Genomic DNA, 6000 nt, shown 5'->3' on the forward strand with positions numbered 1-6000 from the left:
GGCATGTACAACATTTGCTGCCTTCCTTCCTTAAATAAGGGCAATAATTGCCAACGTTTTTTCAAAGAATGAATGACCTCACTCATTGAACTCCACACTGCTATTATTTTGAACATGTCTCTTTCAAAAAGTGATTGAATTACAGAGAATCAGCAGCATGCATGTCATGACTGTTGGATTTCTGTTACTCTACTACACCTGCCAGTAAATTATTTGCCATGTAGAACATATCATTTCTACCAAAAACAGTGATTGATCAGGTTAGTCATGTCTGACTGCTATTATTTTGAACACAACTATATATATATAAAATTTCATTTCTCTCAGCAATGCGGGCGCGTATAAACATGGCATTGCAAGTGCACGTGTAACAGGTCAGCCATTTTAATAGGTACAAATGTGCTGACAGATGCCCTTTAAAGATAATGAAGGGCCCCCTGACCTGCTGGGCCCCTGTGCAGCAGAATGCATACTGAGGACTTTCATTATATATTTACAGCTTCTAACTGTTTTACTTCATTACACAGCAGGCAACGCAGCATACTGTACAGTCACAGTGGAGTTTATTCATCGCCTTCTCTATGTTCAGTGGATGAGGGTATTGAGCGGCAGAACAGGGTCCTGTGGTTTACCTTTTATCACTGAGATCGCCTGAGTTCGGTGTGTACTGTCAAAGCTCTCACAGAACCGCCTGCATGTGAAAGTCCCATCTGATGGCCCAATTCTACCAGAATGAGCCCTCACTCTCAGATACGAGGATGGACGGTCTTTACTTTATGACGGGAAACAGAGATATATATATATATATATATTTATTTATTTTGGATAGGAAAGATTTATGATAGAAATCCTTTTCTAGTGTGCTCCCCTCAGTAGTAATGCATGCTCTTTATTATACAGAAAGGAACATTTAGCTAAAGTTCATTTTTATTTATTATCAAAGTGACCAATACAGCAAAGATTTCACCGGACTCGATATGTAAACGACCTCAAGACACAACAGCCATATACTGTCCCGTTAGATGAAGCATACATTGTGCGTACATGGAAACTCTGTGATGGCCAACGAACACATGCGGGCTGCCATCTTGACTCACAAGTCTGGCGATGCACAGGTAAGCCCTTACCTGTGCCGGGAGCCGATCTGAAAAAAAATTGATTTCAGACCGGCTCGAGGCGCAGGCATAGGTAAGGGCTTACCTGTGCATCACCGGACTTGTGAGTCAAGATGGCAGCCCGCATGTGTTCGTTGGCGGACACTGCGAACTGGCCATCACTGCTTGGAATACATGTGGGATCTGAGCTTCACTATACTCAGAGACCCAGAACCAGTACTGCTGTGGGAATGATTTTTTTTTTTTTTGCTGAAATGCACCATTTTGGGAAGTGTGTAAATGCCAGATTCATGCTATAGAAAAAAATGGGAGAGTTTGTGCCCATTTATGCAACTCAGTATGATTCTCGGACGGTCTAAGCGCCAGGCAAAGCCGGGCATATTGCAGAATGCACTAGGACTTGGGGGGGAGGGCAGGGTGATCTGGATGAATATGTAGGGGACACACCCAAGGGTCCACCTACACCAGATGCCAGTCCTGTTGCCTGAACTGAGCTGCCGGCCGTCTTATTCCCTGTGTAAATCAATGCAAGCTACTGTACGTAAATACAAGTCCATAGGTTGCTGTAGATGTATATTTTGTTATGCAGACAGAAATTGTGCATCTATTTTTTGGGGTCTTTTCCCTCCCTGCATGGCCGGCTCCTCTTGGTATGATAGTAGCATCATGTTCAAAAAAAACAATTCTCGTCTCCCCTCTCCCAGCATGCACAGAGAGGAGCTGCAGCTGCGTCCCCCTCCTCCCTCTTTGCTAGTTACTGTTCAATACCATGACTGTAAACAGATGTTTGGGGGAATTGAAGAGGTTTCTGAATATTTATGTAGGGAGGGAAAAGGGAACGCCAGGCTGCTCTAAGGTGAGGAAGATGCCACTTTGCCCTAAACTATATAACATAGTGTCATGTACTCACATGTCGTACTTATTTATGCAGTAGGGCAGGGATGGCCAACCTGTGGCTCTCCAGATGTTGCAAAACTACAACTCCCAGCATGCCTAGACTGCCTACAGCTATCAGCCTACAGCAGGGTATGGTGGGAATTGTAGTTTTACAACAGCTGGAGAGCCGCAGGTTGGCCAGCCCTGCAGTAGAGTCTAACCTAACCCATTATTCTAAACTAAAAAAGAAAAATATTTGTATCTTAAAATGATCAAAAATCTGCCAGTTTGACAAGTGTATTACAGCGGGAGCCGTATATTTAGAGCAAAGGACGGCAGAAGGTTTTGTGATCTGGATCTCATCCCGTCCTAGGTACTAACTGTTCGGCTCTTGAGTTGGAATAACGCTGTCGTCGGGGGAAGAAGGAAGGATTGGCGGAGGAGGTAGTCGCCTAGGGCGGCACTGATGGAGGGGATGGAATTTAAGAATTAAAAAAGCGAAATTATGCCCTGCCTTCATACCAGTCGTTTCTCTGTGTAATATTGATGAGGACAGGCGACACCTGAACTAATGTGATGAACATTAGGTGCCAAGGGTGGCGCGCACGTTCTTAAAGCGCCACCAGAGCTCACCCTGCCGCTGCTCATAGTGCTCTAAGTTCAGTTCAATAGAACCGTAGTCCCAGGTTCAGTTCTCCATTAGATCTTTATCCTAAAAACAGGAAAGGGTCTCAACAGAGCAGCAAGTAAAGTTTGGCGAGGGTTCCCTCTGCCGCCATAGCCGTGTAGTAATGTGTCCACCGCGCTTCTCATAATCTACGCATGGCGCCTGCTATTGAAACCAAAAGCTAATTGTTCTTGCTGCTAATGTTTTATAGATGTTTTACACACTATGCAGAGAGAAATGGTGTCCTGTAGAGTCCTGTGTGTGTGGCTCAGTGACCTAGACCCTGCTCACTATGTGTACGGAAAGCGATAGTCATTCAAGAAGCTCTTAAAGGGAACCTGTCCTGTTGAACATGGTATCTGATCTGCAGCCAGCCTTTTGTAGAGCAGGAGGAGCTGAGCAGATTGATCTATATGGGGAAAGAGCCAGTATAGTTTATTCATTTAAGTCTCTGCACTTTCTATGCTTAGGAGTCCAGTGGGCGGTCCTATCAGTGATTGACAGCCTTCCCTGTATAAATGTGTATACGGACATAACTGACAACCACTGGACTCCTAAGGGTAAATGCACACGTTCGGTATTTATGTGCAGACAATCCGCACTGAAATCCGTGCGGTCAATCTGCATCAATTGGTGTCGATTTTCCACATGCGGATTTTACTCTCCCCATTGAAGTGAATGGAGAAAATCCGGTTAGGAAAAGAAAAATAAAATAAATTGACATGCTGCGGATTTTAAAATCCGCACAGAAAAAAATCTGCATTGTGTGCATGAGAATTTCAATTTCTCATAGAATACAATATACATGACCTACGGTGCGGATTTTCTGCATGCAATCCTGATCGCGTGCATTTACCCTAAGGGTGAAGGGTTTTTTTATAGTGTTTTTGCAGCATTTTGTGGTATTTAAAGAATAACTGTCATTTTTATTTTATTTGCTAGTTTATTAGAGTTAGGCATGTATACCTGAGTTAGTCTGTCAATGATTGCCAAAAGATCTGTAATTACCCTATAATAACAGCTTTCATTAATGTCCTCTGTCCCTTTCCACTGCTCCCTTAAAAGCCCGTTGCTAGGGCTTGTCTGTCTCCGGCTAGGAAGACGGAGGGGCGGTCCTTCACACTGCAGGCCTGCATTAGGCTTCAGAGTGAGGAGGCGTGTCTCTCAGTAATCCAATCTGATTGGCTGGCAGGAAGTGTGTATGTGACCTGAGGGAATGCAGTTTTGGCCTCAGAGAACTCATAATGTAGATTTCAAAACAGCTGTAACTAAGGGGAAAACTCAAGTAAAATAGTGGTAAGTGAAGAAAGTAAAGATTTCTTTATGCATAATGCTGCTGCAGCAGTAACATATGCTAAAATAGTTTTTTTTTTTATGAAAATATGATAGTTACCCTTTAAAAAACAAACAAACCTCCAGCTGCTATCTAGGAATTATGAAACATGGTACAGACGAGTTTTCTCTGTAGTGGTGCTTTCTTTTCCTTGCAGAGCATTTTTTATATAATTTTTTTATTTCTTTTTTTGCAACTTGCTCTAGGTATTTTGTATTTTTCTTCATTTTCTAGAATTTTTCTTCCATATACAGCCATTTTTGCACCTGTACATAGTGCTGCGTTTTTCCGTTTTTTAATACAGATCTACACGTGACATCTGACAGGCACATCTTTTCCAATTTAAAAAAGCATGGCTTGCAAACACCACCAAAATGAGGCATGTACGCTATCTGTAACAAACGCTATGCCTAAAATAGTGCCATGAAAAAACACAAGTTAGGCCTCATGCACACGACCGTATGTATTTTGCGGTCCGCCCAAAAATATGGATGACGTCCGTGTGCAATAAGGGCTCGTTCACGCGAATGTTTTTTTGCGTTCCGTATACGGGCCGTTTATTGCATTCCGTATACGGAACCATTCATTTCTATGGGTCCGCAAAAAATAAACGGAATGTACTCCGTGAGCTTTCCGTATGTCCGCATTTCCGTTCCGCTACATTTTGAGTCTTGTCCTATTATTGTCCGCAAATCACGTTTCGTGGCTCCATTCAAGTCAATGGGTCCGCAAAAAAAAACGGAACACATACGGAAATGCATCCGTATGTCTTCCGTATCCGTTCCGTTTTTGCAGAACCATCTATTGAAAATTTTATGCCCAGCCCAATTTTTTCTATGTAATTACTCTATATTGTATATGCCATACGGAAAAACGGAAACAAAGAACGAAACAGCGTAATTCACCTAGCTGGCTTTACTACAAATTGGCACAGTTTTTAAATTACTTTTATTGCTCAGATATTTGGTGGGTGAAAAAAATGGGGGAAATTTATAATGTGAAATCTGCATGCTGGCTTAGTGCCCATACCCTTACTGATTTCCAGTACATCAGCTTCCTCATAAATAGTAGGGTACAGATGTGCAGGTTCATTGTGATCAGTTATTTTGATCCCCCTGCAGCTTGCACCCCCATCTGTGGCAGGGCCATGCCGTATGGCCATACCCTCAGGCCCCTTGCACACGAATGTTGTGCATCTGTTCCGTGCATTGGGGACTGCAATTTGCGGTCCCTAATGCCCGGGTGGCGGTCGGGACGGATCGAGACCCATTCAACTGTCTGCACCGCAAAAAGATAGAACAAGTTCTATTTTTTTGCGGTGTGGAGGCACGGACAGAAACACCAAGGAAGCACTCCGTGGGGTTCCGATTCCTGCTTACGTATCTCCGTGATTGCGGACCCATTCAAGTGAATGAGTCCGCATCCGTGATGCGGAGTGCACACGGGCCAGTGTATTGTGGACCCGCTGTATGCAGGCCGCAATACGGCCACGGGCACACAACATTCGTGTGCAATAAGCCTCAGATCATTTATGGCTAAGCCTCAGTAGTTCCAGGTTGTCTGACTTCTGTGCCTGTGTCCCCATGATAAGAATTCATGTTCTCAGTGCAGGGGCGGACTGGCCCTAGACCTTACAGGGAATTTTCCCGGTGGGCCAATGCCCAGGGGACCACCCAAGCCCTTCTCCGAGCACATAGTTATCTGATGCTCCCAGCATTGATTAATGCTAGGCGCATCAAGAACTTATACACCTGGCGGGCGGCAGAAAGTTCCCTCCTGCATTTAATTGTATCACCGCCCTAAGCAGAAGTGGCAATGCTGGACTTTGTTATTTGGTTCTGTTGGGGTGGTATTTTCTGCTGCACTACAGTATTGCTGGCCCTGCCTTCTGTCACTTTGGACCCGCCTACAACATTGGGCCACTTTTAGAATGGGTTCACACGAGCGAGTTCAACGCATTGAACTTGCAGCGTGAGTATGCGGCAGCTCCCGTCCTGACCCTCCCAGTG

Source organism: Bufo bufo, chromosome 6, assembly GCF_905171765.1.
Source record: "Bufo bufo chromosome 6, aBufBuf1.1, whole genome shotgun sequence".
Classification (NCBI taxonomy): domain Eukaryota; kingdom Metazoa; phylum Chordata; class Amphibia; order Anura; family Bufonidae; genus Bufo; species Bufo bufo.